Here is an 18,629-nt window from a genome sequence, read left to right on the forward strand (position 1 = left end):
TGCCGACTATGCTTTTCCACATTTCGGCCATGCTAACTCTCCTGTGGTTGCGTCAGTATTCAAGCTGCATTGGTGACTTCCTCCTCCTCCTCTGCCTCACACTTACACTGAGCCCCTCCGCTGTCAGGTGGGAACACTGTCAGTAGCAGGTCTACCAGAGTGCGCTTGTATTTAGGCATCTTCCGATCATGCTGCAGTGATGGAAGTAAGGACAGCATGTTGTGATTGCAGCGGGGATCCTGCAGTGTGGCCACCCAGTAATCAGCACTGGTAACAATGAGGGCAACTCGGCGGTCATTGTGCAGGCACTGCAGCATGCACTTGCTCATGTGTGCCAGGCTGCCCAGAGGCAACGACAAACTGTCCTTAGTGGGAGGTGTATTGTCTGTGTCTTCTGTATCCCCCCAGCCATGCTCCATTTATGCCCATGAGCTGGGGATTGCTGTTGTCTGCGGACCGCATTCGGAGGAATTGCTGACCCGGTTATAGATGCGCTACAGTGTCTGGGTTTGGAGCATTTCCACCCGTTTAGGCCACTTTTTTCAGTGAGTTTTTGGTAGACTCATGTTCCATCACCCATAATAATTTGCGAAAATAAATCTCCTGAATTTTCTCTAAGCATGTCTAAATTCTCTTGGCTAAATTGCTAGCTTCAAGTTTTTTGCTCAGTCGTCAGCATTTGTGGCACCCAACGGGAACTAACCTTTGACATAATCAAAACATCATTAAATATGCTGGAAACTGTGACAACTGAAATGCCTAATTCATGAGCTATAACATTGGTGGTTAAGTTGTGCTGTTCTGCAGAGTGACTCACCCAATTGTGCTGCCAGGTGAAACTCCACTATCACCTGCTGCTGCTCACACAGTCTTTCCAACATGTGCAAGGTGGAGTTCCACCTTGTGGGTATGTCGCGTATCAGGAGGCGAACAGGAAGGCAGAAGTTATGCTGCAGCGTAGACAGGCACGCAGCAGCGTAGTAACGCCAAAAGTGCTACCCATAGAATTAACATCTCGGGGTAATTTTAAAGGAACCTACTGCACCACCAAATTCAGCACGTGCGCCAGGCAAGGGATGTGTGTCAACTATCGCACACCACCAGGCAGGACTTGAGGCTCAGTGGCACCAACCATTCATTGGTCTCTTCTTCTATGCCCGTCCATAGCTCCTGTACAGTGTGTGTTTTTTTCTCCCAAACATATAAGTTTCAGCCTGCCGTTGTTTACCCTTGGCTGTGCTGAAGTTGGTGGTGCAGGTGTTACGCTGACTGGATGAGGAGGCGGTAGAGGAGGAAGCAGAGTAGGACAGGAGGCAACAGGAGGCACCAAGAAACATCCATTCCCTGCCCATGCTTACTTGTCCACATATGGGTGGTTATGTGGACCTTGCCACTGATGGTGTTGCACAAGCGCACACCTGATTTTTTTCTGCCACTTGTTTCTGCAGGCCAGGGATGTATCTCCCTCCCAAAAAATGGCTTTAGGTCACCGACAGAATTAACAAACAGATTAACTAAGTATTTCTGAGTCACGGATGCAAATGAGGTGTACAGTATATCCCCCCAAAAAATGGGTTTATGGCATAACTAGAATTAACAGACATTTGTGTGTCACTGGTGCAAAGGAGGTGCATTGCACCGATCAAAATTGCCTACAGGACACCCACTGACTAAACAGCCACATTAAAAGCCTAACATGTGATCCGACATTTATGCATGTAGGGTCACGTGCTGCACTGGCCAATCACAGCCATGCCAATACTAGACATGACTGTGATGGCTTCCAACTGCCCACAGCTTAAAATCTTGTTGATTGACTGCGCTGCAGCCTTTCAACATGCTTTATTTAAAATCCAAACACCGAACAAGAAAACAGGCTTTCGCGTCAATGTCCGTGTTTGGTGTGCTCGGAAAACGCAATGTTCGGTATGAACCCGAAAATTCTGGGTTTTCTCATCCTTAGTTAGGAGGTGTCACTAATTTGTCTTAAAAACAGATAAATCAACATTTTGAAAATTGGGAATTTTTCTAAATTTTCATAAAATTTGGAATTTTATTTTATAAATAAAAGTAAAAGGTATTAACCCAAATTTAACATTAACATGATCTATGCTGTGTCGTGAGAAAAGCAATCTCAATCGACTGGATAAGTGAAAGTATGAGGGGTGTTCAATAAGTTATCTACCCTAAAGGGAACCTGTCACCAGGATTTAGTGTATAGAGCTGGGGACATGGGCTGCTAGATGGCCGCTAGCACATCTGCAATACCCAGTCCCCACAGCTCTCTTCGCTTTTATTGTGTTAAAAAACCTTTTTGATCAATATGCAAATGACCTGATATGAGTCCTGTATCCGGAGAGGAGTCAAGCGTAAAGGAGCCCAGCACCGCCCCGCGTCCTCCGAATCTCCTCCTTGCTGGCTGACGTCACAGAGCTGGAGCGCCGAAATCTCGCGATGCGCGAGCTAGCGCATGCGCAATGTCGGCATCATGTTCATTCCCTGTGCTGGCATCAGCACAGGGAACGAACTACGCGTGCGCTAGCTCGCGCATCACGAGATTTCGGCGCTCCAGCTCTGTGACGTCAGCCAGCAAGGAGGAGATTCGGAGGACTCGGGGCGGTGCTGGGCTCCTTTCCGCTTGACTCATCTCCGGATACAGGACTCATATCAGGTCATTTGCATATTGATCAAAAAGGTTTTTTAACACAATAAAAGCACAGACAGCTATGGGGACTGGGTATTGCGGATGTGCTAGCGGCCATCTAGCAGCCCATGTCCCCAGCTCTATACACTAAATCCAGGTGACAGGTTTCCTTTAATATAAAAACACAATTATTCTCAGGAAATCATTGCCCACACAGAAATTGCCTCAGGTTCCAAAATACAGAGTAATCACTGGGAGCCAGGTCTGGACTGGTTGGTTAAGATCCATGAAACTGCATTCCCTGACAGCAGCTTGTGATTTTCGAGACTTGTGAGCTGGTGCATCATTGTGAAGCACACCTGCCAACAAATTCCCACTGAGTTTCTCTTTGATTGCCTTACATAATGCCTCCATTGATGAATAGAGATGTCCCGAACTATTTGCCAGCGAACAGTTCCCGGCGAACATAGCTTGCTCGCGTTCGCCGCGGCGGACGAACATATGCGATGTTCGATCCGCCCCTATACATCATCATTGAGCAAACTTTCACCCTGTACCTCACAGTCAGCAGACACATTCCAGCCAATCAGCATACCCTCCCTCCCAGACCCTCCCACCTCCTATCAAAAAGCAAGGACAGCATCCATCTTAGATTCATTCTGAAGCTGCAGTGTCACAAATTTGACTAAGTTGTAACCGCAATGCGATTAATACAGGTTATATTAATCGCATTGCAAATTCAACTTAGAGCTGGGTTCCTAATGGTTGTATTGCTAGAATATAACGAAGATTGAGAATATAGTGCTATATTCGTTATATTCGTCAATTCTAGCAATACAACCATTAGGAACTCAGATCTAAGTTGTAGTCTCAATGCGATTAATACAGGTTATATTAATCGCATTGCGAATTCAACTTAGAGCTGGGTTCCTAATGGTTGTATTGCTAGAATTGACGAATATAACGAATATAGCACTATATTCTCAATCTTCGTTATATTCTAGCAATACAACCATTAGGTACCCAGCTCTAAGTTGAATTTGCAATGCGATTAATACAGGTTATATTAATCGCATTGTGAATTCAACTTAGAGCTGGGTTCCTAATGGTTGTATAGCTAGAATATAACGAAGATTGAGAATATAGTGTTATATTTGTCAATTCTAGCAATACAACCTTTAGGAACTTAGCTCTAAGTTGAATTCGCAATGCGATTAATGCAGGTTATATTAATCGCATTACGAATTCAACTTACCACACTCTGCGTCAACTACGTAATTTTCCATGGGAGTTTTGCCATGGATCCCCCTCCGGCATGCCACAGTCCAGGTGTTAGTCCCCTTGAAACAACTTTTCCATCACTATTGTGGCCAGAAAGAGTCCATGTGGGTTTTAAAATTCGCCTGTCTATTGAAGTCTATGGTGGTTCGCCCGGTTCGCCCGTTCGCGAACGGAAAATTTTATGTTCGCGACATCTCTATTGATGAAGCGTAGGTGTCTCCAGTATTTGTCTTGTGTGACATGAAATCTAGGAATATAATGCCTGTTCTATCCTAAAAAATGGTTACCATGATTTTTCCAGGGGACTGCTGCACACAAAATTTCTTTGGAGTTGGTGACCCCTTGTGCTTCCATTGTATAGCCTCTTTGGTCTCAGGATCAGGGTGGTATATGGAATGTGCCACTTCATTTTGTTGGTAACATTCTTTTGCACCTGGTAGCTTCTGTGTCACATGGTCTGTTATGGGTGCCGCTCACAGCTTTATTTTACCTCACAATGCATTGGTGATACCACTATGGAGGCATGTGAGAGCTTGGCTGTGAGTTAATTTCTAGCACTGTTCAGACCCTGTTCACACACCACAGGCGTTTTAGTGGTAGGACCCCATGCGTGCTGAGACACCGTGACTCGGTGCATGAGGGGCTCCGATATGTTCCTGACTGGAAGATATTGGCAAAGTTCTCAACTTTTAACATCGGCTTGAGGAATTAGCTAGTATTGTCAGTTGCGTATCATTTTGGTGCATTTTCTGCAGTGATTTGTGTGTATATACATTCAGGTCCATAAATATTGGGACATCAACACAATTTTAACATTTTTGGCTCTATACACCACCACAATGGATTTGAAATGAAACGAACAAGATGTGCTTTAACTGCAAACTGTCAGCTTTAATTTGAGGGTATTTACATCCAAATCAGGTGAACAGTGTAGGAATTACAACAGTTTGCATATGTGCCTCCCACTTGTTAAGGTACCAAAAGTAATGGGACAGAATAATTATCATAAATTAAACTTTCACTTTTTAATACTTGGTTGCAAATCATTTGCAGTCAATTACAGCCTGAACTCTGGAACGCATAGACATCACCAGACGCAGTATGCTTTGGGTCATTGTCTATCAGCACTGTGAAGCGCCGTCCAATGAGTTCTGAAGCATTTGGCTGAATATGAGCAGATAATATTGCCCGAAACACTTCAGAATTCATCCTGCTGCTTTTGTCAGCAGTCACATCATCAATAAATACAAGAGAACTATATTCATTGGCAGCCATACATGCCCACGCCATGACACTACCACCACCATGCTTCACTGATGAGGTGGTATGCTTAGGATCATGAGCAGTTCCTTTCCTTCTCCATACTCTTCTCTTCCCATCACTCTGGTACAAGTTGATCTTGGTCTCATCTGTCCACAGGATGTTGTTCCAGAACTGTGAAGGCTTTTTTAGATGTCGTTTGGCAAACTCTAATCTGGCCTTCCTGTTTTTGAGGCTCACCAATGGTTTACATCTTGTGGTGAACCCTCTGTATTCACTCTGGTGAAGTCTTCTCTTGATTGTTGACTTTGACACACATACACCTACCTCCTGGAGAGTGTTCTTGATCTGGCCAACTGTTGTGAAGGGTGTTTTCTTCACCAGGGAACGAATTCTTCGGTCATCCACCACAGTTGTTTTCCATGGTTTTCCGGGTCTTTTGGTGTTGCTGAGCTCACCGGTGCGTTCCTTCTTTTTAAGAATGTTCCAAACAGTTGTTTTGGCCACGCCTAATGTTTTTGCTATCTCTCTGATGGGTTTGTTGTGTTTTTTCAGCCTAATGATGGCTTGCTTCACTGATAGTGACAGCTCTTTGGATCTCATCTTGAGAGTTGACAGCAACAGATTCCAAATGCAAATGGAACACTTCAAATGAACTCTGGACCTTTTATCTGCTCATTGTAATTGGAATAATGAGGGAATAACACACACCTGGCCATGGAACAGCTGAGAAGCCAATTGTCCCATTACTTTTGGTTCCTTAACAAGTGGGAGGCACATATGCAAACTGTTGTAATTCCTACACCGTTCACCTGATTTGGATGTAAATACCCTCAAATTAAAGCTGACAGTCTGCAGTTAAAGCACATCTTGTTTGTTTCATTTCAAATCCATTGTGGTGGTGTATAGAGCCAAAAATGTTAAAATTATGTTGGTGTCCCAATATTTATGGACCTGACTGTATATTTTTTCATCTGCACAATGTATAATTTTGTGTAAGATGTCCTTGTGGTGCATGCGGTCCGCATCGGCATCCTCCATTGTACGCATTTTTTGCTGGGGATTGCTGTTGTCTGTGGACCGCATGCGGAGGAATTGCTCCCCCAGTTATAGACGCGCTACAGTGTCTGGGTTTGTAGCATTTCCACCCGTTTAGGCCACTTTTTTCAGTGAGTTTTTGGTAGACTCATGTTCCATCACCCATAATAATTTGCGAAATAAATCTCCTGGATTTTCTCTAAGCATGTCTAAATTCTCTTGGCTAAATTGCTAGCTTCAAGTTTTTTGCTCAGGCGTCAGCATTTGTGGCACCCAATGGGAACTAACCTTTGACATAATCAAAACATCATTAAATATACTGGAAACTGTGACAACTGAAATGCCTAATTCATGAGCTATAACATTGAATTTGACCCGATGATCTTCCAATATCATGGTCTCTACGTCACGGCAAATTTTCTCTGAAGATGCTGCGACAGGTCATCCCGAACAAGGGTTATCTTCAGTTAATTCCCTAACCTATTTCAACTGCTTGGCCCAAACTTTTACTTGGAATTAGAAAGATGCATCTTCACCATATACTATACAGCAATCATCATTCATGGATTTCTTTAGGCTTCTTTTCTTCCTTTGAAAGGAATTTAATCATGGAACAAATTTCCAAATCCCTCGCTTTCTTAGTAGACCTGCACTGTACTGTACTTGCTATACTGTCACTTCCAATGCTTTCATCAGACTGAACTGCTACTGTGTGTGTTGCATGTTCAGACATGTCTCAACCTGCACAGACAAGCTCAGCTCTCTAATACTGACAGAACATGCTGAGGTAGATAATTTATAGAACACCCCTCGTTTTCCATAGTTATTACCGCATAAAGTGACACATGTCTGATTTGCAAAAATTATCTGTCAGGATGGTGAAAAATGGAAGGGGTTAAAAAATAAAAGCCCAAAGCATACATAAAATATCCAGTTGTTTTCAGTGGGTATAATGTGTGCAAAAGAGTGACATATGTGGGAAATATTAATGGGATTATCCCATCTTGTCATTTCTTTGTCGAGATGGTACTAAGCACTGACTCCAGGTGGCCGGGCTTACAGAAACAGCTTGCATTGCCCTACTGCTTGTGCAGCTCCCATTCACTGCAATGCAATGCAAGGGAAAATCGCTTTAAAACATCCTTTTTTTTTTGCATAATTGAAGTCAGTGGTAGGTGTATATCCTAACATAAAGGGTTATGTTTGCATAACACTCATTTGTCTGAACACAAATATCGAATCTGTGTTAAAAAGAATAGGAAGATCCATCAAACAGGTGTCAGCTATTTACTGGTAAGGGCTCATGCACATGAACATATTTCCATTTTTTGTGTGGCCTGTAAGCAGAACCATTCACCTCAATAGGTCAGCAAAAAAAGCCCCGGAAATTACTCTGTGTACATTCCGTTTCCATATGTCTGAAAGTCCATTTTTCAAAAAAGATAGAACATGTCCTATTCTTGTCCATTTTGCGGACAAGGATAGGCATTGGATCCGCAAAAAAAAAAAACAATGCAATACCGATGTCACACGGATGTCATCTGTATTTTTTGTAGATTCATGTTTTGCGGACCGCAAATCCATACGGTCGTGTGCATAGAGCCCTAAGCCAGAAAGATGATATAGTTGACATACCATGGCATTCTTTTTTCCTGGTCTACTCAAAGGACAAAACAACACATTTGAAAACACCCATGTACACTATTAACTACATGCACATACCGACGTACTGTAGCCGAGCTAAACTTGATGGTTACTGCATTAAGTAAACAATGGCAAGAAAACACTGTTATACATAGAGAGGCACACTTTTACACATACATATGTACACATAGGGTACACTTTAATACATATGAGACATGTAAATACCCTACTCACAAAAAGTTAGGGATATTTAGCTTTCGGGTGAATTTTATGGAAAACGTGAAAAGTTCACAATACAGTGATATTATATCATGAAAGTAGGGCATTTAAGTAGAAGCATGCAATGGTGATTTCCTCATCTCAAACAATTTATTGAGACATAGTACTCTGGTATGTCTCTGGTATTGTGTTTGTCTCCCTGTCCCTGTCTATAATGCAATGCATTTAATAACACTAATTCACAGAAAAATACTATCGGGGTGCTGTTTTCGCAATAATGATATATACTAGAAACTTGAGGTTTTGAATAAAAAAAAAAAAATTGTCTCTGTTCAAGTGAGAAAAAAGAATAGTTTTTTTTGTAGGAGGATGGTTTTGTAATGCAGAACTACTATGATATTCTGCAGCAGCTGAAAACTTGTAATGTGATTAATCTCCTACTGTATGTGTACACCAATGTATAACAATTCAGTGTAGGTGGTAAAATTTCTGTCTACAGAGTAATTTTCATCTAAGTTCATTTGTATAACAATGGCATTAACATTGGACAGTGTGGCAATGTGAATAGTGATGGGTGCAGTAAAGTCCTGGGGAAGCATGAAAAAGGGGTGTTGTTTGCACCAGGAGTGTGTCACCAAGGGGCCTGGCCTTGGTGGAGTAAAGGCCCTAGATATAGGTGGACACCAAGGCAGTTAGCTTAACTGGCTCCAGCTAGTCCGGGCGGGCTTTTACTGGGAACAGGCAATGTGTTGGGTGGGTACCTGTTCCCCATGCTCCAGTCCGGGATTTTGGAATATGTCCATGTCTGGGGATGGTATTTAATCCTGTTGCTGGACTTGGGTGTGGCTCCCAGTTTGGGGAAGGAGACAGAGTTTTTGTGAAACACAGTCCTGCTGGAGGCTCTAGAAGAGTGGTCTCAGCTGGGCTGGCTGAGGGGCCATGGGGCTAGGTGCTAGCCGGATTGTTGGGGGACGCCGTGATGCTTGGGCGCAAGTGGTCACAAGGCCAGAGTCGGAAGGACTACTGGGCCAGACTCCCCCATAAAGGCACTGGACTTTAGACCGTGTGTGAACGGTGCTCTGTACAGCCAGGAGACTGATGGACATTGGGCTGGGAAAGCCACATGTTGTGACTGTGTGTACGGTGCTTTAGGTGAGTCAGGTTATGTTATGTTTAGTTAGAGCCCAGCCGGGCAGGTGTTTATTTTGTGTAATAATGTTTGTTTGGCTGAGGTGCCAAATAAAGCGATGTTTGGACCTGAAACTTAGTGTCTGGCGAAGATACTTGTGTGAATGACCCCTGGAGAAGAGCTAACCCCCCACAACAGATACAATGCACTGGAATAAAAGGGGCAATTACTCAGCAACAGAAGACTATTGGAGCGCTGTGCTGGCAATAACATTATCTAGAAACTTGAGGTTTTGGAAAAAAATTATATGTCTCTGCTCATATGATAAAAATAGAAGAAAAAAAATTCTTGTATCTGGCTGCTAGGTTGAGGTTCTGCAGCAGCTGTATTATTAAGCACTGAAACTGCTTCCCCTAAACAGCCCCTAGTATTCTATGCAATTATTCCTTTATTTTCTGTCCATACACTTTCCCTGTAACACTAGAAGAGATGCTTGCTTGTGCCTCTCTATACTGTAGAAGATCATTTTCTGTCAGACACTGCATACATAGGGCCAGATTTATCATTAGCTCAAGTCAGAATAATGGAGTGAAAAAGTTGCAAGATTTTGCGCAATCGCTAAAACTGCGCACAAATTTGCGACTTTTTCCTGCTCTGCACTATGCTCGCCAGTTTTCTGAAAGTGGGCGTGTTTTCTTATGTAAATGAATCTCTAGACAGATTTACTATTGGGACTATTTAAAAAGTCGCAAAAAAGTCGCAAAAAATGCGCAATTTTCCTCCAGTGAGGACCATGCTTATCTTATGAGACTTTTTAATAGAACATGCGACTTTTTCGTAAAGACATGCGACTTTTGTAAAGCTGCTTACTGACGGATAAACTGCTACCGTCAAACCACATTTATTACAGTCTTAAAGGGCCGATCATAAATCTGACTAGGCTAAAACTGACTTTAGCCATATGTGAAAGTGGAATGAGCTGTCAGAGTAATGATAAATCTGGCCCATAGACTCAGTCACCCTCATTAACAGCTCAACCTAGAAGTAATCTTATTGCTCTGCACAGGCATCTCCCAACCTGCTGCCACCCTACCCCCCACACTTCCTCCCATCCTGAGCATCCTTTTTCTTCCTCCCTCACGTGCTGTTGGTTCGCTCATCTTTACTGTCAATCACTGATAAGACCACCTACATGACTATTAAGCTCAAAATTAGTAAAGATTTAGACTAATGATTTACACTTTTTGCTGAATCATTTTCCATAAAACTATCAATCTACTTGTGCTCATCCTGCCTGCAGTTTGCACTTCATTTTGTGGTGACAGGTTCCCTGTCACAGTTCAAATTCCATAATAAAACATTTGGGGCCTCTACCTCTTTATATCAAACCAGGCTGAGAGGGAGCTAATTTCAAAGTGGAAGGAAAATTATATATATCTTATTCACCACCTTTCTTGCTTAATTTTTTTTATCTGTAATGGAGCAATTTAAATACTGCACATACAGTACTAACTCACTGGGGAAATGCATCATTATAAATACCCCAGCAGCAATGTACGTGCACAGCTCCAACCGGAGCCTGCCGACTTGCTATGGCTCCACCCTGGACACAACTTAAATGCTGTACCTACTGTTTACCAGGGGAAATAAATCATTATGTGTACATCAGTAGGAGTACATGTGCACAGTGTCCCCCTAAAACTCCAAGAGATTCACTATGGCTCTTTATAGGACACAGAACACTGCCAGATAACAAATGAATCCTTCCTGATAAGGAGAATGTCCTGCTCAACGTGTATCCTTATAACTCATCAGGAGTAGGGTTATGGAATAGCATAGTGTAGCACTGGCTATTAGTATTTATCTGATGGGAGCAAGGGATACATCACACTGACTGCCACTGATGTTGTGCAGTCAGCTGTAGTCTCCCGCACTATGATGGCCTTGAACGGCTGCTCAAATGTTGGGTATTAAACAGAAGGGGCATAATCGCTGGCTAATGCCAATCAGAGCATTAGGTGCCTCCTTAGATACGCCCCACCTCCCGCTATAACTCTCCATCAAGAGGGCCGTCAACCCCTTGAAGGAGCACTAAAAATGCACTAGGTACCTGGGGAAATCTAAAGCGGCTTATTACACTTGTATCTCTGGATTCTTTACAGCACCGCTCAGTAATGTACAGTCAGGTCCATAAATATTGGGACATTGACACAATTCTAAAATTTTGGGCTCTATACACCACCACAATGGATTTGAAATGAAACGAACAAGATGTGCTTTAACTGCAGACTGTCAGCTTTAATTTGAGGGCATTTACATCCAAATCAGGTGAACGGTGTAGGAATTACAACAGTTTGCATATGTGCCTCCCACTTGTTAAGGAACCAAAAGTACTGGGACAATTGGCTTCTCATCTGTTCCATGGCCAGGTGTGTGTTATTCCCTCATTATCCCAATTACAATGAGCAGATAAAAGGTCCAGTCTTCATTTCAAATCTGCTATTTTCATTTGGAATCTGTTGCTGTCAACTCTCAAGATGAGATCCAAAGAGCTGTCACTGTCAGTGAAGCAAGCCATCATTAGGCTGAAAAAACTAAACAAACCCATCAGAGAGATAGCAAAAACATTAGGCGTGGCCAAAACAACTGTTTGGAACATTCTTAAAAAGAAGGAACGCATCGGTGAGCTCAGCAACACCAAAAGACCCAGAAAACCACGAAAAACAACTGTGGAGGATGACCGAAGAATTCTTTCCCTGGTGAAGAAAACAACATTTACAACAGTTGGCCAGAACAAGAACACTCTCCAGGAGGTAGGTGTATGTGTGTCAAAGTCAACATTTAAGAGAAGACTTCACCAGAGTGAATACAGAGGGTTCACCACAAGATGTAAACCACTGGTGAGCCTCAAAAACAGGAAGGCCAGATTAGAGTTTGCCAAACAACATCTAAAAAAGCCTTCACAGTTCTGGAACAACATCGTATAGACAGATGAGTCCAAGATCAACTTGTACCAGAGTGATGGGAAGAGAAGAGTATGGAGAAGGAAAGGAACTGCTCATGATCCTAAGCATACCACCTCATCAGTGAAGCATGGTGGTGGTAGTGTCATGGCGTGGGCATGTATGGCTGCCAATGGAATGGGCTCTCTTGTAATTATTGATGATGTGACTGCTGATAAAAGCAGCAGGATGAATTCTAAAGTGTTTCGGGCAATATTATCTGCTTATATTCAACCAAAGGCTTCAGAACTCATTGAACGCGCTTCACAGTGCAGATGGACAATGACCCAAAGCATACTGCAAAAGCAACCAAAGAGTTTTTTAAGGGAGAGAAGTGGAATGTTATGCAATGGCCAAGTCAATCACCTGACCTGAATCCAAATGAGCATGCATTTAACTTGCTGAAGACAAAACTGAAGGGAAAATGCCCCAAAAACAAGCAGGAACTGAAGACAGTTGCAGTAGAGGCCTGGCAGAGCATCACCAGGGATGAAACCCAGCGTCTGGTGATGTCTATGCGTTCCAGACTTCAGGCTGTAATTGACTGCAAAGGATTTGCAACCAAGTATTAAAAAGTGAAAGTGTGATTTATGATTATTAATCTGTCCCATTACTTTTGGTTCCTTAACAAGTGGGAGGCACATATGCAAACTGTTGTAATTCCTACACCGTTCACCTGATTTGGATGTAAATACCCTCAAATTTAACTGACAGTCTGCCGTTAAAGCACATCTTGTTAGTTTTATTTCAAATCCATTGTGGTTGTGTATACAGCCATAAATGTTAGAATTGTGTTGATGTCCCAATATTTATGGACCTGACTGTATATCTCTCTTTCTGATATGCATTGTAGATAACTGCAGTACCGCATAGCAATAAAGACCGATAAGTGACCTGCAATTGTCACCTTCATATGGACTCCAACATCTGACCTGGGACAAATGTCACCAGTCCGGTGTCCCTCAATTGCAACAAAAAAAAACAAGTGGTTAGTGGATTTACCTGTGTGGACACAAAGGAGCAATATGTAAAGGGTATGTAAAAGACAACACTGAAAACTGTTATAAATCATGTGTTAGTAGGACAACACGACAATTACCAAAAGATGATATTTGGATTGCTTCTCATGTTAATCAGAAGACTAGCAATATCATTTAATGCTTCACTAACATAGGCACTTGATGAAAACCAGTATTGAAAACTATGGCTATTTCGGGTATGTCACCATTATTCAATGAAACATGCAAAAGATATCCTCTCATCCCCAGTCTAAAGGTCCACTGAGCCTCTTTGCGTAACAATGTAATGTCAATGAAACCTCCTTGGAAGGATTCGTGTATGTGCTCAATTCCTTGGAACTTGAGCACTTTTAAATTGCCATCATGATGAACTCATGCATGGCACGTAATTGGTGTTTCCACATTTTTTCTGACATTCCCTAGATCTGTGATGGCTAACCTCTGGCACTACAGCTGTGGTAAAACTACAACTCCCAAGATGCACACTTGCTTAGCTGGAGATTAGCCATCACTGCCCTAGATTTTTGCCTATTTGCCTTGCTAGCTCCCTTTTGGTCTTTCCAACATATTGCAACCCACAGGTCATCAAATACACAACTCCTATCTTCTTACTGTTGCTAAACGACCTTACCGTGTACGAACGACCTGATGTACTACTGGTAGATGCTTTGTCTTTTCTGATACCATCACAGGCAATGCATGTTCTAAATGGTCCTCATTTTTTTTATCAAGCTCCATCAAATGAGACATGGCTCACAAATGGTGGAACAAATAACTAATATATTAGCCCAGCTGGGTCTATACCATAATTCCTTGCAGTAGATAAGGCATTTAACCCCTTAAGGACTCAGGACGTACCGGTACGTCCTAAGTTTAAATCGCGATTGCGGCACGGCGGGGATTAATCGCAACAGGATGTCCGCAGCGGGCATCCAAAAATTAAAAGTTTCAAGTAAAAATAAACAAAAACGTCATTTTCCCCAAATAAAGTAAAAAAAATGGTAAAAAATTAGGAAAAAAAAAAAGTATACATATTAGGTATCGCCGCGTCCGTATCGACCAGCTCTATAAACATATCACATGACCTAACCCATCAGATGAACACCGTAAAAAATAAAAACTGTGCTAAATAAACATTTTTTTTTGTCACCTTACATCACAAAAAGTACAACAGCAAGCGATCAAAAAGGCGTTTGCCCACCAAAATAGTACCAATCTAACCGTCAACTCATCACGCAAAAAATTAACCCCTACCTGAGACAATCGCCCAAAAAATAAAAAAACTATGGCTCAGAATATGGAGACACTAAAACATCTTTTTTTTTTGTTTAAAAAATGATATTATTGTGTAAAACTTACATAAATAAAAAAAAAGTATACATATTAGGTATCACCGCGTCCGTATCGACCGGCTCTATAAGAATATCACATGACCTAACCCCTCAGGTGAATACCGTAAAATCACAAAAAGTGTAATAGCAAGTGATCAAAAAGTCACACGCACTCCAAAATAGTGCCAATAAAACCGTCATCTCATCCCGCAAAAATCATACCCTACTCAAGGTAATCGCCCAAAAACTGAAAAAATTATGGATCTCAGACTATGGAAACACTAAAACATGATTTTTTGGGTTTCAAAAAAGAAATCATTGTGTAAAACGTACATAATTTAAAAAAAGTATACATATTAGGTATTGCCGCATCCGTGACAAGCTAATCTATAAAAATATCACATGATCTAACCTGTCAGATGATTGTTGTAAATAACAAAAAATAAAAACGGTGCCAAAACAGCTATTTCTTCTTACCTTGCCTCACAAAAAGTGTAATATAGAGCAACCAAAAATCATATGTACCCTAAACTAGTACCAACAAAACTGCCACCCTATCCCATAGTTTCTAAAATGGGGTCAATTTTTTGGAGTTTCTACTCTAGGGGTGCATCAGGGGGGCTTTAAATGGAACATGGTGTCCAAAAAAACAGTCCAGCAGAATCTGCCTTCCAAAAACCGTATGGCATTCCTTTCCTTCTGCGCCCTGCCGTGTGCCCGTACAGCAGTTTACGACCACATATGGGGTGTTTCTGTAAACTACAGAATCAGGGCCATAAATATTGAGTTTGGTTTGGCTGTTAACCCTTGCTTTGTAACTGGAAAAAAATTATTAAAATGGAAAATCTGCCAAAAAAGTGGAATTTTGAAATTGTATCTCTATTTTCCATTAATTCTTGTGGAACACCTAAAGGGTTAACAACGTTTGTAAAATCAGTTTTTAATACCTTGAGAGGTGTCGTTTTTTAGATGGGGTCACTTTTATGGAGTTTCTACTCTAGGGGTGCATCAGGGGGGCTTCAAATGGGACATGGTGTCAAAAAAAACAGTCCAGCAAAACCTGCCTTCCAAAAACCGTATGGCATTCCTTTCCTTCTGCGCCCTGCCGTGTGCCCGTACAGCGGTTTACTACCATATATGGGGTGTTTCTGTAAACTAAAGAATCAGGGCCATAAATATTGAGTTTGCTTTGGCTGTTAACCCTTGCTTTGTAACTGGAAAAAAATTATTAACCGCTTTACGTCCGCCCATAGGATATAAACGTCCTATGGGTGGACCTCTATTTCTGAAAGCACGTTTTAAAACGTCCTTTCAGAAATAGCAGCTGCACGCTAATCGTGCAGCTGCTGATCGGGTTGCCCGCTGTCAGTGACAGCAGGGCAACCCAGAGATAAGGCAGGGACAGTTCCCAGGTGCCCCTGCCTTCTGGATCGCTGCAGACACAGCGCTCACCGAGCGCTGTGTATGCAGAGAAGGAAGCCCTATGCGCTTCCTGTTCCGGCCCGGCGGTCATGTGACCGCCGGGACCGGAGAGTGCAGGGGCTGTGTCAGGTCTCTCAGAGACCTCAATCAGCCCTGCTCTGAGGCTGTACAGCACTGGATTGCTACTGTACAGCCTCTCTAGGGGTGTATTTGTCCTGTAACTGGGGCTACTATGTCAGCCCCAGTTACAGGAGAAATCAACAGTGAAAAAATAAAAAGTGAAGTAAATGTCCCCCAGAGGTCTTGTATGACCTTATGGGGGACGAAAAGTGTAAAATAAAAAAAAATAAAAAATAAAAAGGTTGAAAATAAAAAAATAAAAAAAAGTTTCACATGTAAAAAAAAAAAGTCCCCAAGTAAGGAATGAAAAAAAAAAGTTAAAAATAGAAAAAATAAAATAAAATAGACATATTTGGTATTGCCGCGTCCGTAAAAACCAGCTCTATAAAAATATCACATGACCTAACCCCTCGGGTGATCACCGTAAAAAAAAAAAAAAAAAACTGTGTCAAAACAAGCAATTTTTGTCACCTTGCATCACAAAAGGTGCAACACCAAGTGATCAAAAACGCGTATGTCCCACAAAATGGTACCAATAAAACAGTCACCTCATCCCGCAAAAAATGAGCCCCTACATAAGAAAATCTTTAAAAAAATAAAAAAACTATAGCTCTTAGAACATGGAGACACTAAAACATAATTTTTTGGGTTTCAAAAATGCTTTTATTGTGTTAAAGTGAAACAAATAAAAAAAAAGTATACATATTATGTATTTCCGCGTCGGTAAAAACCAGCTCTATAAAAATATCACATGACCTAACCCCTCGGGTGAACACCGTAAAAAAAAAAAAAAAAAAAAACTGTGTCAAAACAAGCAATTTTTGTCACCTTGCATCAAAAAAGGTGCAATACCAAGTGATCAAAAACGCGTATGTCCCACAAAATAGTACCAATAAAACCGTCACCTCATCCCGCAAAAAATGAGCCCCTACATAAGAAAATCTCTCAAAAAATAAAAAAAACTATAGCTCTCAGAACATGGACACATTAAAACATAATGTTTTTGTTTCAAAAATGCTATTATTGTGTAAAACTTTAATAAATGAAAAAAAAAGTATACATATTAGGTATCGCCACGTCCGTAACAATCTGCTCTATAAAAATGTCACTTGACTGAACCCCTCAGGTGAACGCTGTAAAAATAAATAAATAGAAACTGTGCTAAAACAACCAATTCTTTGGTCACCTTGCCCCATAAAGTGTTATAATGAATGATCAAAAAATCATATGTACCCAAAAATAGTACTAATAAAACTGGCACCTTATCCCCTAGTTTCCAAAATGGGGTCACTTCTTGGGAGTTTCTACTGTAAGGGTGCATCAGGGGGCTTCAAATGGGACATGGCATCTAAAAACCATGTGGAGTTCCTTTTCTTCTGCGCCCTGCCGTGTGCCCATACAGCAGTTTATGACCACATGTGGGGTGTTTCTGTAAACCGCAGAATCTGGGTAATAAATATTGAGTTTTGTTTGGCTGTTAACCATCGATGTGTTAAAGAAAAAAATTGATTAAAATGGAAAATCTGCCAAAAAAGTGAAATTTAAAAATTGTATCTCCATTTTCCTTTAATTCTTGTGGAACCCCTAAAGGGTTAACAAAGTTTGTAAAATCGGTTTTGAAATACCTTGAGGAATGTAGTTTCTACAATGGGGTCATTTATGGGGGTATCCACTATGTAGGCCCCACAAAGTGACTTCAGACCTGAACTGGTCCTTAAAAAGTGGGTTTTGGCAATTTTCTTAAAAATTTGAAGAATTGCTTCTAAACTTCTAAGCCTTCTAACGTCCTAAAAAAATGAAATGACATTTCCAAAATGATGCCAACATAAAGTAGACATATGGGGAATGTTAAATAATAAATATTTTATGAGGTATCACTTTCTGTTTTAAAAGCAGAGAAATTGAAATTTAGAAAATTGCGAATTTTTCAAATTTTTGGGTAAATTTGGGATTTTTTCCTAAAAAAAGGTGAAATATTTTGACTCAAATTTATGACTATCATGAAGTACAATGTGTCACGAGAAAACAATCTCTGAATGACTTGGATAAATAAAGGCGTTCCAAAGTTATTACCACATAAAGTAAGATATGTCAGTTTTGCAAAATTTGGCCTGGTCAGGAAGGGGGCAAATGGCCCAGATGGCAGGTGGTTAAAATGGAAAATCTGCCCAAAAAAGTGAAATTTTAAAATTGAATCTCTATTTTCCATTAATTCTTGTGGAACACCTAAAGGGTTAACAACGTTTGTAAAATTAGTTTTGAGTACCTTGAGGGGTGTAGTTTCTAGAATGGGGTCATTTTACATAATATTTTACAATAATATACTCGCAAAGTGACTTCAGACCTGAACTGGTCCCTAAACTTCTAAGCCTTGTTACATCCCCAAAAAATTAAATATCATTCCCAAAATGATACAAACATGAAGTAGACATATGGGGAATGTAAAGTAATAACTATTTTTGGAGGTATTACTATGTATTATAAAAGTAGAGACATTGAAACTTGGAAATTTGCAATTTT

Source organism: Bufo bufo, chromosome 6, assembly GCF_905171765.1.
Source record: "Bufo bufo chromosome 6, aBufBuf1.1, whole genome shotgun sequence".
Classification (NCBI taxonomy): Eukaryota; Metazoa; Chordata; class Amphibia; order Anura; family Bufonidae; genus Bufo; species Bufo bufo.